The sequence below is a fragment of the Lissotriton helveticus genome, chromosome 3_1, assembly GCF_964261635.1.
Source record: "Lissotriton helveticus chromosome 3_1, aLisHel1.1, whole genome shotgun sequence".
NCBI lineage: Eukaryota > Metazoa > Chordata > Amphibia > Caudata > Salamandridae > Lissotriton > Lissotriton helveticus.
The window spans coordinates 1,473,124,812-1,473,144,294 of NC_136061.1; the positions used below are offsets into that span (position 1 = coordinate 1,473,124,812).

General features: G+C 44.3%; 1 long non-coding RNA gene across 1 annotated transcript in view; it reads left to right on the plus strand.

Moving 5' to 3' along the window:
- LOC144825005 (uncharacterized) overlaps nt 1-11,454 on the plus strand; it is an 83,790-nt gene extending 72,336 nt beyond the window's left edge. The window contains exon 4 of the long non-coding RNA XR_013609235.1: nt 9,913-11,454. This is a non-coding gene — a long non-coding RNA (uncharacterized LOC144825005). The remainder of the gene's footprint in view (nt 1-9,912) is intronic.
- The last annotated feature ends 8,029 nt before the right edge of the window (nt 11,455-19,483 follow it).

Here is a 19,483-nt window from a genome sequence, read left to right on the forward strand (position 1 = left end):
ATACGTATTGTTTTGTGTAGGCTTTACACCATGAGCCATGTCATTATTCTGTTGTTGGCATTTGAGGATGATTTTTGCCAACTGTACCGTTCCACTGAACACTCAGCTCACAGTAGATTTTGTAAAATAGTTGTCTGAGAGGTAGTTATAGCTCACAGACCCCTTCAGAGTGCCACCCAAATGCATGTTCACACATGAAATGGGCAGAAATCAGTGGGGGCTCCTCCGCTAAAGGCGGAGGAGCGTGGCCCCACTGCTTTATGCAGTGTATAAAAAGGAAAAATAAAATGAGAATAACTTGAGGTGTTGTGTTCCGATTTAGATACCGGTACATAGGTTTCCCGAATCATGTCCTTATATAGGCACAACTCACATTGTCCTTATTTAGGCATAGAATCCCAGTCCTTATTTAGGCATCAGCCATGCTATCCAAATACAGGCATGGTCACCTACATCAGTCCATCCCACATTAAAAACAACACCCTTAAGCCTTTGGGATTTTCACTGCTTGGATTATAGATTTCTCCAAGAACTCATTTATTATGCATGAACTACTATTCCTTAAGGGGTTCATTAGTGACATCTTCCTCTGCCCAACTTTACGTCAATGCTAACATTTCTAGCCAACTACCAGGTATAAATATACCTTCCCTTACCAAGGCAAGCCATGGCTCAGCTCGATTGCAAGACACGGCTCGCCTCTGCAGGTTCGGAAGAAACTACAACTCCAGGATGAGTCGTATCCCAGCCTGACGCACTGACCAGATGCTGTCCTCTCTGCTCGCGTAGACTCCAGCTACCGGTGTTCTGACTCCCTTTACGGGGTGTTAGAATTTGAGATCCAGGAAAGAGATTCCAACCTCTCTCATTCTAAGGTATGGAGACGACTAGAACCTAGAGGGACTCTTGGCATACAAAACGTAATACTAGCTTAGTATTCGGCACCTACTTCTTACCTCGTACTACGCTTAGGTTAGGTACACTTGGGTAGAACTACTTAGAAGCATCAGATGAGTATCCATATTTTAGCCTGTGTTATTTATGTATGTATATATGAATATATGTTATAGCTAAAAGACCATGCTATTGCAGTATTATTTCTTCTTACTGCTTACGATGTACGTATTATATTTCGCATACTGATTTGCGATTGTTACAGCTCATATCTCTTGCGCGGGAAATACGACTGTTTAATAAGTCCTTTTATTGAAACACCCTTCTATCTATTTCTGTGTAACTCTGAAGAAACTAAGCATGCTGGATTGACTGAGTGAAACTCTTACCTATTGTTTCCAAGATTCTAAGACTGTTCCGAATCTAAGGGAAACAAAGTTGTCATGTTTATGCGGTTGTCAGAAAATACTCCCTTCTTGTTTATTCGAGAAGTTTCTAGTGACCTCTGAGTTAGCTGGCACACAAATTAATTAGGTTTAATACTCTCGATAGGGGCATACTGTCCTCAGTCCAATGCAAAAACTATAGTGTATATTATTCCAATGCGCAGAGCCTATAAGGGAAATAGGAACTACACCATAGAGGTTATTATCATTTTATTTTTCCCTTTGTGGGGTCTTTGTGGGGCTGGGATGTTCTCAAAGCAGGGGGAGGAGTGGTTTACACTCCCTATCTGAGCATGAGGGATTGGCCGGCACTCTTGGGCTGCCCAAACAATCAAGCACATACAACATATTCTCCATACAGGCTTCATTACAGCCTGCGTGAAGTACATGCCCACCCCTCAATCCAGTGACTGAGCGCTGTGTCACGGCTTTCAGACCAATTACAACGTGGAATTGCAGCGTTGTGATTGGCTGCGGGGGACAAGGGATCCCTGGTGCTTCCTGCTTCCTGTTAATCTCATGAAGCCAGGAACAGGATGCAGGTGAGGCAGTGAAGACTGGACAGCCTGCTGGTCAGCTGGGAGGTAAGTGATTATTTTTATTTTTAACCCGATCCCCCCTGCCCCCCTGCTGCTTCCAGTGTCACTTCTTTATTGGATTCTTGGAAATGTGAAGTTCATGTGAGGTAAGTAATCTCAGCCTCCAGAGAGCAAGACCTGACTGTGGAAGGAGAACTGTTGCAAAGAGTAATATCCCTGTAGACCTGCTGATTTTTTGATGTTCCCAAATAGCATCACCTGTAGCACTAGTAGCCCTAATAGCTGTTACATGGATAAAATGAGGCATGGTGACAGAGGTGATTCCCTGACCTGATACTTCTTTCCATTCACCCACAGTGTCAATGTGTGTCTATCACTAATGACTGTCCCCTTAGTCAAAAATGTCTGTTGACAAGTTTCTAATGGTGTTGCTTATACTGTACAGGCCTATTGCACATCTCAGAAATGAACAGTGTAGATAGTGGATTACTTTTAAATAGTTGAATAAATGTAAATCATCTGCTTGGCTACTGTATTACCTATTGCACATACAATGGTATATTTACTGTCAGGTGAGGGCCCAATAGCATCAACACGAGGGTGAGTGCTGGCCAGCGTCTTACATGTCATATTGGCAACTTTGAGTGTTAGAGACAGGCATTTCACCAACCATTTTGCTGGTAGCCCATATGCCACAAGCAAGATGTGTCATTGTCGGTGTAAGTGTGGTAGTAGGTGAATGCTGTTGTGCTGTGTCCATTGTCTTTCGGACCTGGAAGACAGCAGAGTCCTGTCTACATCCAACTCTCTCATTTTGAGAAGACACCTTGCTCAGTGAAAAGAGCCCATACAAACATTTGCAGGGAACAGAGGAGACGCTACCTTTGTGGAGGCAGAGAACGAGTCTGCCAGCGGGACCAGGAGCAGGAGCTGAGTCCACTCTGCCGCCGCCTCTCACCACCAATGCGGAAGCAGAGCGGGGGGACTCCAACCCCCAGGAGCCTTTGCGGGGGCGTGCGGTAGTGACGCGCAAGTAGGCGCCCGGAGGCGCTTAAAACAACAACGCCCCCTCCGCGTAGCGGGACGTGAGCGGGGCACAGCGCGGGGCTAAGCCCGGGCAAAGGGCGGGCCCTCTGTGGCCCTCAGAGGCACGAAAAGGCCAGGCAAGGCCACCCCCTTGATATTTCCACCATCTATCAGCCAAGGTACTGTACCCGATGGAGTAATTCACCGTGTATCAGTGTTGTATAGTATGATTGCACATTACTGAACTCTAGACATCATCTATGTATGGCTTATTAGTTGAGTGGACCAAGAAACTGTCTATTGTTGCATGGTTGCTATATCCCCTTGTCCTGCTAGCTCTGTGTAACATCTTCGGAGCTAACTCTGTGAGTTTCACTCAGATACCTGATAGCTTTCTAAAATCCAACTGTAAACATGCCTAAGAAATTGGTTCCTGCTGTCACTGAGCCACTAAACACTTTAGATTCTTATTTAGTACAAGTGGTCAGTAAGATCAACAACGAAAGAAGACAATCCCTAGGCTTGAGCCAATCACCAACTTTGCTCCCAGCAAGTCCTTCCTCAAGTGCATTAATGCCAGACACAACGTCACTAAACCCCTCTATAAATATCCCAGACTCAAATTCTCAAGACATTGGTAATGAGGATGAAGACTTAGACCAGCTAGTGGATTTGTCAGGAAATGTAGTGTCTGACTCTGACCAACAGATAGATACGGTTGATGAAGTTCTATCGCCCCCGCCGCCCGTAGTACGGGCCGTGAGAAATTGCAGAAAATCTCAGCCAAAACGCGGGGGGAAACAGCAAGGAAGGAAAAAGCCGGCCACACCACCCAGGCGCGAAGGAAAAAATGTGGAGTTTGATGTTGACGCTGAGTCTAGACGTATCATTGACGACGACCTTTTTAACAGGATTCAAGATATGATAGACACGAAAATCAGGACTATCATTAAGCCATTGATTGGGAAACTGGACAAATTAACTGCTGAGGTTAAAAAGTTGGGTGGGTCACAATGTAAGCTGATTGAAGAGGTGGAGAATCTAGTTGCTCTTGTTATAAAACCGGTGGCTACAGATGTGGAGGTCACCCCTACGGAAAGCCAAATACAGACTATTCCGTTAGGGCAGCTACCACCACCATCTGTACCCAATCAGGAAGCAGTAAGAGATCCCCCCACAGCAATATCTGTCGTGTCAGCACCATTACAACAAGGGGATGACTCATCACAATTTATCATGGAAGCCTCACCAGTAGTACTCGTACTGGCAAATGTTCCTGTTATATCACATGACAAAACAGAATCTAATCAGGGTCTAAAGGATAAAGCCTTACACTGGCTCACTAACAATATGCGTATGGCATACCAAGGGCTTGATCAATTAGCAGGGGAGATTGTAATGACAAGGAGGGTACCATGGATTGGGAACAAGCCAAAAAAGTTTAAGGGGGATTGTGTGATATTAAACTTCGCTAATGCAGATGTACTCCCAAATATCTTGTCTAACATTTTTCCCCCTCAACGACGAAGTGGCTCTATAATCCCCCTTACCCTGAAATTTTTCTATAGTGAGATCCAGATTGCTACCTTCCCCAATATCCCTAAACCTAGGAGATATACAAAAGCCACTAGCTGGGGAGGGGAAATCAGACCCAGATATAACAATGATTGTTCTTATCCTATGATTAGTCGCGGGATGGGAAAATATAACTATTCGACTGAGCCACCAGCCAGAACACCAATGTTAAATGGGCCCACTATAAATGGATGGGGACTAGGTACCCCGGGTTATGACCACAGAGGGCAGGGAAATGGGTTTATATCCCGGATGGGAAATGAACAGCCTTTGATGCGCCCAAATACCCCACGACCCATGTGGAATATGATAGCCAGTGGATGGGGCCAGGTAGCTACCCCTTTTGACAGGGGATTGGGAATGGGGAATAGGTATGGAGTTCTATCGAATTTAAATGACTGCGACTGACTTATGGAGGACACTGATCTGGCAAAAGATGTTTTTAATGCGCCATCAGCCAAGAGTGGACAACATATTAATGGTCTAGACCTTAGCGAGCCCAGCTATCAGATAGTGCAATAAGGCCAAGTTATATTAAAGAGTGATCATCTTCCCACAATAAATCTGCCTGAGCACAGTGCAAACCGGGGCCTTGTTAGTGATAATTCACAGAGCCCTCTGAAAGTGGGAATTATTGAGGGGACCCAATTGGTACGAGTATCTGAAGGGGCACTGGTGCGGCACCCAGAATCTAAGAAATCTACAGATTCTTGCAAGATGATAAGCTGGAACATAGCGGGTTTAAATGCCAAACGACAGGACAAGGCATGGTCAAGCTTTGTTTTAGGCCACCATATTATTACTCTCCAGGAAACCTGGGACACATCCGCCAACCTTTGGTGGGATGGGTTTACTAGCTTTACCAAACCAGCAGTTCCCAGTCGTATGGGGAGAGCCAAGGGAGGCCTTGTACTCTTGTTTTCTTTAGATTTGAAGGGAAGCTGTAGGCAGATTAGCACCGATTCCCATAATATCTTAATGGTAGAAAGAGCGACTAACAACAGTAGCAGGATTATATACATACATTTTTATAATTCTGGGAACAGTGATCATAGAGGTTGTAATGTCACTAACCTAGATAGTATTTTAAAATTAGTAAGCCAGAATATCAAGTACGACTACGAGTATATTTTATTAGGCGATTTTAATATTCACCCGTGTAATTTAGCCTGTAGGGGAAGTAGTGATGATGGGGATGAAGGACTAGAGGGATCCCACTTTGAACACTCCACTGAGGGGGAGGAGCTAGAAGAACTTCTTGCTAACTTCGACTTGCATGAACCAGATGGCGGCCCGAGACTGCCAACTTTTATTGGTGCCCATCAAGGCACAATAATAGACTACATCTTTGTCTCACAAGGTATTTTAAACCGGGTCACGGATTATCGCACAGTACAAACACACTTTAGTGATCATAACCCGGTAGTACTCGAAGTGGCGTGGGGAGCCCATATGGGAACATCCCCAACAACAGTAAAGCTCGCCCACCCATTGAAGTCTACTGACCAAGATAGGCGAGTGAAATGGTCTAAAGTGATCCCGGAAAAATTTTACGATTTTTTTTTTCCTAAGATCAAGGATAAGGTTGAGATTTGTAAACATGCTTGTGGGTTGGGCAAAGAAATCGTAGAGGCATTCGAGGTAATATGTGGCCTGGTGTCACAAGATCTCTTAGTTAAGTCAAAAAAAGGAACCCCAGGAGACAAGCGCTGGTTTGACTCAGCATGCTCTAAAGCTCACAGATCATTGCTGGCAGCTCTAAAAAACACTTCTAGGGTAAAAGATGATATTACCAGATTAAGGAAAATCTACAAGCTGCCATAAAGAAACGAAAGGACACCATCAAACGCGAAACGTGGGAAAATCTCCTTTCAGCGGCAATGTTGAAGGACAGCAAAAAATTTTGGGAGATTATCAAACAGCCACTATTCCCAGACGATAATAATGAACCCATGGACTGCGTTATCTCCGATGAAAAATGGCTGTCTCATTTTAAAAAAGTTTACGGAGATGATGATGAAGAAACCAAAGGTGTCCCGTCGGTCATTGTAGCTGCTCGTCCCATTTTTTTTAACCACCAAGAAGTGGAAAAAGCTATCCTGGCGACCACAAAGCATAAGGCACCCGGCCCTGATGGTGTCCCCGCTGACTTTTTTATATACTCACCAAAACTGTGGGCAGAGGTATTGGCAAACGTGTTTAGCGCAGTTAATGGCAACCCAGTACCTGCCTCATGGGGTACATCTACTATCGTCCCTATTTTTAAAAATAAAGGCCAGCGGGATGATCCTGCCTGTTATAGGCCTATATCCCTCTTGGACTCATCTGTAAAAATCTTAGGTAGAGTCCTTCTATCTAGATTGAGGGAAAATGTTGAGAGCTGTGGCGGGTTGTCCGAAATACAATATGGTTTCAGAGAAAGAAAAGGGACCTTTGAACAGTGCGTTAATCTTTACTTGCTTATCTCCAAATATACTGTGGCCAAGGAGGGGTCCGTGTTCCTTGCATTTATGGATCTCTCCTCTGCTTTTGACTTGGTCAATAGGTCAAAGCTGTGGCCCATCTTATTGGAGATGGGCATTGATGAGGCTTTGGTCTCGTTCATGGCCACTCTGCACCAGGAGCTCTTTGCAGCTGTACGCGTAACGAATGATGGTAGACGTACTCCCCTTTTTAAATCCCTAAAGGGGGTACGGCAAGGCTGTATACTAGCCCCCTTGCTCTTCACCATCTATATTAATGGTCTGGGCGCACACCTAGGGGAGCAGGAAGCCGACGTCCCGCATGCAGGAGCTGATAAAATCCCGGCACTTCTGTATGCGGATGACGCCGTACTAATCGCTCGTACGGGTGTTGGCCTCCAGCACCTTTTAGATGCCTTCGGTTCATTTATGGAGCGATTGGATCTTAAGGTAAATGTGACCAAGTCACATACAATGGTGTTGGGGCGTGAGTGCAGCAAGAAGAGACATAAAACATTTTTTTGCAGGGGGGATATTGTTTCTAAGGTATCTACATTCCCCTACCTAGGCGTACTGTTTGATCAGAAAGGGACCTGGGGCCCACAGATAAGAGCAAATAGATTGGCTGTAATTAGATCATCATCAGCACTCTTGGGCTTTGCTGGTAAGCTAGGGGCTAGGCCTATGGAAGCTCTGTTAAAAATCTACAAGAGCAAATCTGTGGCCATTGCGTTATATGGTTACGCTTTGTGGGGGTATGTAAATTTGGATCTAATTCAGAGAGCAGAGAATATATTCATTAGAACCTTGCTTTCTGTACCACAGTCAACCCCAACCTATTCTATTCACAAAGAAGTGGGCCTACATTTTTTGTCAGACACGTTGAGCATGGCCCCTTTGATCTTCTGGCTGAAAATGTGGATGAACGAAGATCTTCCTCTAAACCATAAAATTATGTTTGACGTTCTGTCTTTGGACAATTCTAACAAGATCCCATGGCTGGCCTATTTGGCTAAAGCATTCTCAGAGCTGGGAAGACCGGAGCTTTTTTCCTCCCCTGAGAATATTAAGACGCATGACATCGATTTTATAAAAAAATCTTTCAGGGGAAGGAAGGAAGCATGTCGTGAAGAACGCGAATTGGAGAAACCATCAGTAAGGGAACATTGCCTACTGGTTAGCTCATCTTCACTTGCACCTTATCTTGGATTTGTTACAATCCCTTTTCACTGGTTTCTTTTAACTAAGTTTAGATTTAATTTGTTACACTTTTATTTAGGTTCTTTTAAAAATTGGCAGAAGCCCGAATTAGCTTCTCCCTGTAGATGCGACCAGTTCTCTGTGCAAGGCACAATGCATTTTGTCATGTTTTGTGGGTTGTACTTAGAGCAGAGAAAAAAATATCTGTACCCTGTTCTTAAAGAGGCTGGTTCTACTCAAGTGAGACCGGCCCTGCTCTTTTTACAATTATTGCCTAATCCCCACATTACTTTTTGCATAGCTAATTTTCTGGTAGCCGCCTCAAGGGTGAAAGCTGTCTGCCAAACTTCGCCCTAAAGTAAATGCTTCATTACTTATACTCATTTTATGAATGTAATACTTTTTTAACTGTTTGTAAACACCTTTTAAAATGTCTATTTATATTATTGTTCTTAACGAAGAAAAATTGTATGAAATGTTTTTAACTTTTTTTCTCTTCTTTGTATGACTTTAATAAGTCGAATAAAGATATTCTGACTGACTGAGTACTCATCTCATATTCCCAGTGAAACTGGGTAACAATGGTAGCACACTGGCAGCTGGTCTTGCTTGCGTGAGAACTGATATACCCTCACTACTGTCTCCCAATTGATGGTGGCCCTATTGCATGTGACATGCCATTTAGTTCACAGTGCATGCAGTGACTGTACAACAGTTCCCATTGGTCAGTGCTGGTTATACACTGAAAATGGAGTGCAGACATTGCTGATGTCATCAGCAGTAGTGCATTTGCCAGTTGATAGTTCATCTGCAATAATGTTTCAATACACTCATTCACTGACAGGTGACATGCTTCAGTGAGTGAGATGTAGAACTCCGGGGAACATATGTGAGTGTCTACACCGATCCTCACAAGGCAATCTAAGTATTCAATACTAAAGAGTGGTGTGATGTGTCTGCCCATTAGGACTCTAGTGTTCCTAAATCTTCAGGTCATAGATTTTCATGGACACCCAAAACCATCAAAGATGTATTCACTTGTGGATATATAATCTATGACAGGTGTCATCACCTGTACCAAGCAGGATTGGGGATGTTCATATAGCTATATGGAGTGTTGTGTTGTATAAAATCAGAATTACTTTCTCCCAAATGTTTGAACCTCAATGTGTACATGGAATTCTATCTGCAAAATGTGATACATAGCTCAACTACATGTGTACTGCTGTAATCTGACCTTTTAGGTAGTGGACATATGATGTAATTTGGAGTGCAAAGTTTCATCAGTGACCAATGAGCTTTTGCATGTGACATGATATCTGCAACAACAGTAATTGATGGCACCTTGATGTTAAAATTGTCCTTCATGACATCATGATGTGTTAAGAGTAATAGTTAGATTTATTTGCATCTGGCTTTGTGTGAGCATTGTCTAAATTTCATAGTTGCATCCATCCTATTTGGTTACATCTTTTTACAATGGTATGCAACAGGTGCCAAAGTATTCAAGGTGATCAACTGTCTTAGTATGGACATGAGGATGGAGTATAGAGAATTCCATCAATTAATTTGGGCCTGTCTTGGGTTATGACAAGAGTGGACCCAACTGTTTGCAGATCATGCAACATGCATGCTCATGCTAAATTTTAAGCTTATGGAGTGAACCATGAAGCTGGTGTGATATGTGTACTTCTCCAATGTTTCAGTGGATTTGTGATGGTTAGGTGTGGAAACGCAATTGCAATAAACCCATGTTACATGTCATTTCAGATACATCCAGTGCAAGCGGAGGAGAAGGAACCAATGTTGGTGGAGACACAGCTGGTCACAATGGTTCTGGATGTGAGTCGTCAGACACAAAGGGACCCAGTGACAAAGAGGGTGTGAGGAGTGCCCCAGAGGACATCAGCTCAAGCTTGTCATCTTCTGAATCATCCTCCAGTGGACACTTCTGAGTGGTGGCAGACTCAACAGGATAAGTTCTACCTTCATCCTTGTCTGCCACCTCCAGTTCCATCGCCATCCTCGCTATTGTCCCCCCCACGAGTTGGCAATTCCCTCTCCCTTAAGAGGGAAGAGGTTGCCTTCATTCTGGGCACCTTAGCTCCTGTTAATCCTGCTGCTTTGAATAAGTAGGCTATTGACCTCCTGAGGAGCATCTCTGTGAGTCAGACTGCAGTGCTGAATCCCCTCCAGGAGCAGAGCAGCAAGCTGAACCAGGTGGTTTCCTACCTGGAAGGCATTCACACTGCCATGTTTGCCCGACAGATATCTTTTCAGGCTTTGGCCTTCTTCCTCATGCCAGCCCTCCACCCATCCCAAACTTCCACCCCTTCCCCAGCCACATTCCCTATTACCCTTCCTATCCCAAGCACACGCACACCTAAGCATGCATACACGTAATCACACACAGGCACCACACACAAACAGAAGGCATCTGAAAAACACGAACATGCATGCACACAGCAGATACTCACTCTCCGTACCACCCTCAGTTCTCCCCAAACACCACAGCAACACATACATACCCCTCCACAGACACACGCATGCCCACAGACACTATTTCAACACTCACTGACCCCTCCATAGACACTACCATACCAACAGACACCGCACCCACAGAGCCCTCCTCAGCACCCAGCATATACGCAGACACCACCACAACATCACAGAACCCTCAAACAGACACAACCATACCCAAAGATATCACTGCAACATGCACTGACCCCTGCACAACACCCAGCACATCCACATCACTCCCACCCAAAAACGCAAACTTGCACAGTCATGCACATAACAAACACCAACACAATATCCATTGCAGACAGCAGACCTAGCTTCCACTTCCACGTCCTCTTCCTCGCAAACCAAAATCCATCCCCAACACCCTACCTGTTTTCCACATGAATCTCACTTGTTTGCTTTTGCCCTTACCTCTGTGAAAGCTGATCCTTGTCCCAAAGTCCCAAAAACTCCTCCCACACCCAAACCTATCTCTTCCACTTCCAACTCCACCCATAAAAACAGCCTCCCCATCCCCCTGAGCCCAGCCCAAAAAAGAAAAAAAACTCCTAAAGCTAAACCCACCCCAGAACCCCCCAAACCCAAGAAGCACCCTGCAAAGGGCAAACCCACCCCTCCCTAAACCTCTGCCCCTCCTTCCCATGTACCATCTTCGAGGTACCTGATATGCCCAATGGATGCCCCTTTGTGAGAAGATCACTTGACAGTGTCCATAAAAGCAAGTTTTGTGTCACAGCCTTGTGCTGGCTATGCATGAATAACAAAATCTACTGGCCATTTGCCTTTGTTTTGTCATCCATTGAATACATTTTTTCTCAGTTTTGAAGACATTGGTCCTTTACTTTTCCAACAATTTGATGTTATTGTATAGTTAGCGATGTGTGAGTACAGTTGTATTTGTTTCTTCCTGAATTGCTGACTCAGTTGAAGTGGTTATTATGATGTGCCCTTGGAGCCATGTGCTGGAGTTAGACAGGATAAGGGGAAATGTTGTATGGATGTCTATGTGGGATGATATCCAAGTGTGGCAGACATTGCATTGGGTGACATGTTATGTGGTAAGTTTTTCAGCTTGGCCTGGCCATTGTCAACATCATTTAGCTTGCACTTCTCCCTTTGATGTAGGTTGGATATGTGTTTCATGTGCTGAAGTTAGATATTTGTGTAGCCACAAATTGAGGGTTTCATCTTGTCATACCTTTGTGGAGTCCTGCATGAACACGTGTACATTTTGCTGTGTGTTACGTGCAGATATTTCATACAGATGTGTGCCACATGCTGTTAGATCTGTGTTTGCTTTCATAACTTGCACTTACCCACTGCGTACGCATGCATAGTACTTGGTTCTGCTATAGGTTGTCCTTGATATGGCTCAGTTTCTAGGTCCAGTGCAAATGGAGTTTGTCAGACATGTGCAAAATATACTGTGCCCCAGCCTTTCAAGGTTCCCCCTTTTTGAGGCATATCCATGCTGCAGAGAGAGTTTCCATTGTGCCCTTAGAATACTTCTCACACTGATCATATGTAATTCCACTGACTGACATTGCCTTTTCATGTGGGTGATAGGTGCGAGACCAATACAGAGTTGTAGCAGAGAGGGAGGGTTTCAGTTTAATTACACATCCATACAGATGTTTCTTTGACATCAGAACCGGACCTGGGATGTTTGCAATGTGAGTGTGTCACATTCACTGTAGCATCTTGGCTAGAGTTGGAGTGACAAAACCTCATGATAGTTGTAGCCAGTTCAATGTTACTTTAGCAACACATGACAAATGGCAACCTGCATGATGAGTGAACTTCAGTAGTCACATGACAGACAAGTGAGAAGAGGCATACGGAGTTTAGCATCTTGGGTAGGGTTGAAGTGACAATGACTCATGGTAGTTGTAGTCACTTCAATGTCACTTTCCCAACACTTGACAAATGGTAACCTGCATGACAAGTGAAGTCCAAGAGTGGCGTGGTAGACAAGCGAGAAGGGGCAAGAGGAGTGTAGAATCTTAGTTGGAGTGATAAGGCCTCATGGTAGTTGTATTCACTTCAATGTCACTTTCCCAACACTTGAGAAATGGCAAGCTGCATGACTAGTGAAGAACAGTAGTAGTATGGGAGACAAGTGAGAAAGAGGTGTGTGACAGACATTTAAAGCTGTGATATTGTTGAGGAGGTGCTGTTGTGAACTTAATGCACACATTACTATCAGTGTTTATAATTTGCAATCACGTATATTTGTGTACAGTGTGTCTCTGCAGTATCAAGGTTTTGGTCTAGGAGGGCTTGTTAGAGGCGTATGTTTTAAGATTGTTCTGAAACAATCCCAGCCAGGGTCCCTGTATATGTGCAAACTACTTAGGAACCCCATATCCCTTGCCTGGTTCATGGCGGGTTACTGTTTTGCAGAGGAGTCTATGGCAACAGGTAGTTGTATGACTTACCACTAATTTCATCCATGACAGACTTGGTTTTGAATGTGGTTGAGCAGGTAGAGCAGTGGCAAGACGTGTCCGATGGGCTCCATCACAGTAGAAGATAAGTAGAGGTGAATAGAGGTGAGTTTTGGCATTATACAACTCCCTTTCTGCCATCTAGGGTGTGGTGGTTTGACCGCCATGGTGACATTGGCTGTAAAGCAACTCGCATTTGGGCGGGCAGTATCACTGGCAGTCCAAGCCTCCCACAGCCTCATAGAGCGCCATGGTCGGAGTTCCCTGGTAGTGTCAGTGCTTCACAGCGGTCTTTGTAAAGCCAATCTGCCCAACTCATAATACAGCTTTTGGATGGCTGGGCTTGCCACGGTTGGACGGCCACCGATGGTAAGGCTCTCCATGGACCGCCAAACTTGTAATAAGGTCCAATTTAGTTAAATCGCAAGAAGAGGAATGCTGTCAGAGTAATGCTGTCTACCTGACTTAGGACTGAGGTGTGATTCATGATTTTCCTTTGAACCAGGTTCTGAAGGTTAATCTCAATTGTCAGCAAATGTGGCCTCTTTAAAGCCAGAGGAAGTTATTGGAATAACTGAGACTTGGACGATCCAGCAGACCAAAAGGGAATTGACTTTGGTTGGAGCTCTTGATGAGGAAGACGGTTGAAGGACTGTTCCTGAAAAGGCCAATTCTCTAGACTGACTCTCTTTAAGGCTGCAAAGGAAAGTAATGACCCAGGTTGTAGTGTTACCTGGACAGTCGGATGTAGTCCTAAATAAAGTTGTTGAGGGCAGTGACTCTGAAAACCTATGGGTGAGGCCTATGTCACCATCCCTTCAAGTGGATGTATTGGAAGGATCAGTTGGACTTTCTAGTATCTTTTAGAATATAGACAGTGGCTTTAAGCAGTAAGTTTGTGTTTTATAAACTGTTTGTATTGGGGTGTTCTTTAAGAATAAAGACAGTGCTACAATACCTTTATGTATTAAAAAACATTATCAACTGCACCAGCCTTCAACAAGTACCCTACACCACTCCCTTGGCCCGGATTTAGTCCATTAAAATTAGGAGTTATGTACTGAGCTGGCTGGCTTCATTCCTTGTGGGGCGAGGTAAAGACGTTCGAATTCCGCCCTTCTCATCTCCTATGCTGATGACACCCATTTACTGTTCTCCTGGGGTAGGGAGGAAGTGTTCCCTGGTGAAAAAACTGCACCTGTCTGGCAGCAGTTTTTCTGTAGTTAACAAGCTGCCAGCTCAAATGCAATGCAACTTTTCTCTGGTACTATGGCAATAGTGCTTTGGCAATCCTTTAGGCCAGTGGATGTGTCGTCCCCCCTTCCTACCCCCCCCCCCCCGGTCACCAAGCTCGATCAGTAAGGAATCTACACATTTAATTTGATGACCATCTTTCCTTTGTACCTCAGGTCAACAAAACACGTTAGTAGGGACATGTTTTGGATTGCTGCTTGTGCTGAGGACATTTCTTCATTTTCTTTCCTTCGAAGCTAAGAAACAGGTACTACAGGCTCTAATAACATCTAGGATTGGCTATGGCAATTTTGTGTACCTGATTCTTCTGGACTTTCTCATCAATAAATTGCAGGTGGTCCACAACACAGATTTGATTTGATTTATAGTTTATAAAGCACTTGAATCACCCCTCAAGGAGTCTCTCCACAAGGACCTTGCTGTCGTCTTCCAGAGAAAGGGACCAATTAAAACAGTGCCGACTTAAGAAGCATCCGTAACTGCTAGTGATCGTCGCACTCCCGAAACTGGATGGGTGGTTGGTTCCAATAAGTCGGGGCTAAATGGAAGAGCACTTTACCGCCCTGCTGGGATTTTTTGCAGTGTGGAACCACAAGAAGAGATTTGGACCCAGATCAAGGTCCCCAGGGAGGCTGGTATTTCATAAATGTATCTGCTAGATAACTGGGAACTTTACCATTTAGAGATTTGTGTACATTACAACATATCTTAAAATAGACCTGCTTGCGCACTGGGCGCCAATGCAAGCTCTGCAAGAGGGTAAGGGAAGAGGTGCGGGAGGGAGCATTGGAAATGAGCCGGGCTGCTGTATTTTGGACCACTTGTAGTCTGTTTAATGATGCTTCATTCGCTGAAATCAGCAGAGTGTTGCAATAATCATGGCGACTTATCATTAGTGTCTGGATAAGGGTTTTCCGAGTGGACAGGGGAAGGAAGGGAAATACCCTTCGCAAAAGGCTTAAGACATGGAAGCAGGTACACGGTGGTATTAGAGGCCTGTTTCTTCAATAGCAACTTCTGGTCTAGGCAGACCATCAAGTTTTTTCCATGGTCTTGGGGGTAGGTGGGGATCCTAGCTCCGCTGGCCACCAGTTCAGAGACCATCTCAGAGATGCGTCACCAAACAGCATTATTTCAGTTTTCCCTGCATTAAGCTGGAGAAAATTATTTCTCATCCACCAGGCAATGGTCTTCATACCTTCTGGGAAGATGGTCTGAGTATTGGGGTTGTTTTTGTCAAAGGAGGGTAGAAGCTGGGTATCATCAGCATACGAGATAGGTGTGAACCCTAAATCCCTAGGTAATCCTGCCAATGGGGCAACATGAATGTTAAATAGAGTGGGACTGAGACCGGATCCCGTGGGTACTCCCTGAGTCAGTACCGTCATCTCGGATTGAAAAGGGCCCAAGTTGATAGTCTGACAGAAAATTCTGTGTCCATTGCATGGCAGTCCCTTGAATTCCAATTTCACTGAGTCTTCTGAGCAGGATTTGGTGAGAGACAGTGTCGAAAGACGCCGGCAGGTCAGGCAGCACCGATAGAGCTGCCTGTCCATTGTCGAGTGACTGTCTGATGTTATCAATGGCAGCAATCAGAGCTGACTCAGTGCTATGTCTGGGTCTCAAGCCTGACCGAAAGGGATCCAGACAACCAGAGGCTTCAACAAAGTCCGAGAGGTGTTTATTAATATGTTTTTCTAAAATCTTACTCAGGAGAGGGAGCAGCGAGATAGGGCGATAGTTAAATAGGCCATCCATAGGGACCTTGAGGTTCTTGCATATCAGCATTATTTGCGCTGCCTTCCACACAATGGGGAGAAGTCCTTCTTCCAGTGATAGTTTTAGTAAAGAGCAGATAGGGGTAGCAAGCTGTTTGGACAGCAGTGAGGTGGTCTTAGCCGGGATGATATCGAGAGGTAAGCCAGATTTAACCTTGTTGAGTAGAAACTCTACCTCCTTGGGCGTCAGCGAGGGGAAGTGTTCTAGCTTCTGTATACAAGGCAGGAACAGTACTTGCCACCAAGGGAACTATGTTGGCAGCTTCCGTCTCGGGTAATGTTGTCATATATTAAATCGATTTTCTTTGTGAAATGCATAGCAATTTTGTAGTACTGAAAATTCTGGACCCGTGTCATAAACATCGTCGTATCATGACGATTTTGGTATCAGCGGACCGAGAATGACAAGTACACTATATACGAGCATTTTTGGCGTATTCGAGTGGCGAGATCACCCTGAAATCAGGGATCTCATCCTGAACCCTCGAGCTCCATTTTGTGTATGGCAGCCATTTTGTGGTTGCCCTCACATAGGCCGATGACTAAGGCCGAATAAAGTCATTTGGGACACGTACACCTTTAACTGACTTTTGTGTGACCTGGGCAAGCTGACTCCAATGCCCGAAGCCAAACCTGTTCGGCCAGTTTCTTTTGCGGTGGCCGAACGAGATTAGGATCAAGGTGCTGCATGTCATAAACCGTTCATTGAAAACAACCATGCCTAATCTCGCACACACCTGTCTCTGTTTCTTTCTTTATGACTTGCTTTACGAGGAGGAGGTGCCCGATTTTTTTAGGGGTCCGTCCGATATCTGATGAAAATGTTGGGCCTTGCCAGGAAATTGATTGTGGGCTGGACAAACTGAAAATGGGCTTGTCATCATGAATCTGCTTTTTCTTTGTCATCAAAATATGTGAATGGTCAACTGTAAAATAAGGAATGTTTGCCTAAAGCATAATATTTTGTATAAAAAGGGATGGCTGGCTTTGTGAGGTTGAGCAGTCTCCTGAGAATATACACTGTGTTGTACTTCTAGGATACCTGTTACTGGCTGCAGCAAATAAATTCGATCTTTGACTTCACCAAGAAGACTCTGTGTTTCTGAAGTCTGGGACAGGAAGGACTCGAAGTCTTAGGGTGTGTTCCCTGGCACCACTGGGTTCTTAAAAACCCAGTACTTCAGTTGGCGCCCAACGTAGGGCGATTTCAGCGGTACCGGTCCAAGCTAGAGGTTCGTGAGGAGCTTCGTGTGAAAATTCTGGAGGAAGGCCAACCACTTCATCGACCCCTGTATGTCGTTCGTGGTCCGAAAGTCTTTGCTGCGAGGTTCCCTGCTTCCTGACGGCTACGAAGGACTGCTGCCCTGACTATTGCCCTGTCTTGGACCCTTTGATGATTTGTAGAGCGAAACGATAGACGAGTCTTCTGGTGACGTCATCGATACCTCTGTTAAGTATAAGTGGAGAGTCTCCCAGTCCTTAGTTTGGTTCTTAGTTTGGGTATCCCCTTGGGATCTTTGATTTGGAACTTGCAAGTACCAAAGCCGAGGGACTCGTGTATTCACGAGACTATCGTATTTCGATAATCCTTTGAAGTTTGAAGCTAGAATAGAGAGCGAAGATGCCTGGTCTTAGCAGACTTGGAAATTTGTTTTGTCTTGGTTGTAATAGGGATTCCCGATTGGAGGACTCGTGTCCGGTTCCTCCGATTGGAACTCCAACCTATGAGCTCTATGTGAAGCATAATTATAAACAAACAGTGGTCCTAAACCTATTGATTATATCATTAGATCAAATCTAAAACAGTATCGATATTCAAAACAGGAGACCATAATCAATATGTTATCTATAACTCAAAGACTCTATCTTCGAACAGAACATTGCACCACGGATAAAGAAAATATGTTTCAGTTTAATATTTCTCTATATTCATTCATTTACATTATTTTTGTCAATAAAAAATGTAGGTTGCCCCAAGACAGGAGCGTGCAAAAAGAAAAGATGTGATCCAGAAAATGAAAACAAATGAAAAAAAGGGGAAAGGAATTACACAGTAGTGATTAAGAAATAGTTTACACAATTTTACAGTCAATACTGGGTACAAAGTTCACCGTATTGAACACCTGGCCAACAACTGAGTTCATATAATTGCAATCAGCACCATTTGTAGTACATATACATAGATGTTCTAAATTATGCACTGTCTACAATGTTGGCTAATAAGTGGTCCTAGGTGTATATATTGAAATTGTCGACGTTTCGACTCGACTTATTCCCAAACGGTGATTTGGACCTGGGGATGGCGAGTCTTCATCAGGACAAGGGATAAACGAGGCAACCCAGGGGATATTGAATAACCCCTTTGTGATAGAGAAAACGATGTAGGCTGATCAAAATTTACCACATCTCAAAAGGAATCCTTCTATTCATATATTGATCCATGTCCGATTGACACTAATTCATGTTTGACATGGTGGGCAGTACCTTAGTGTTAGTGAAAAAACACACAGGACCCCCAAGTCGGTCAATTTTTGAAATTCTGCTCCGGGTTATACTGGACACTGGAGTAAGCTTCTATATTGCTCCTCCAATGATTAAAAGGCAGTAGTACTCCAATTTGAAACCAGCCGTTATATTGAAGATAACAGCGTTACCATCCGAGCCTCACAGTGCTTCTGGATGGCGATACAAATTAATATGGTTCCATTAAACGGCTTCACAGAGCCGCTCTGCCTCACGGCACCCTGCAGCACTGGGAGGCTCGGATGCAGATATTTTCCCTCCGTGAGGCAGAGCGGCTCTGTGAAGCCGTTTAATGGAAGCATATTAATTTGTATCGCCATCCAGAAGCACTGTGAGGCTCGGATGGTAACGCTGTTATCTTCAATATAACGGCTGGTTTCAAATTGGAGTACCACTGCCTTTTAATCATTGGAGGAGCAATATAGAAGCTTACTCCAGTGTCCAGTATAACCCGGAGCAGAATTTCAAAAATTGACCGACTTGGGGGTCCTGTGTGTTTTTTCACTAACACTAAGGTACTGCCCACCATGTCAAACATGAATTAGTGTCAATCGGACATGGATCAATATATGAATAGAAGGATTCCTTTTGAGATGTGGTAAATTTTGATCAGCCTACATCGTTTTCTCTATCACAAAGGGGTTATTCAATATCCCCTGGGTTGCCTCGTTTATCCCTTGTCCTGATGAAGACTCGCCATCCCCAGGTCCAAATCCCCGTTTGGGAATAAGTCGAGTCGAAACGTCGACAATTTCAATATATACACCTAGGACCACTTATTAGCCAACATTGTAGACAGTGCATAATTTAGAACAT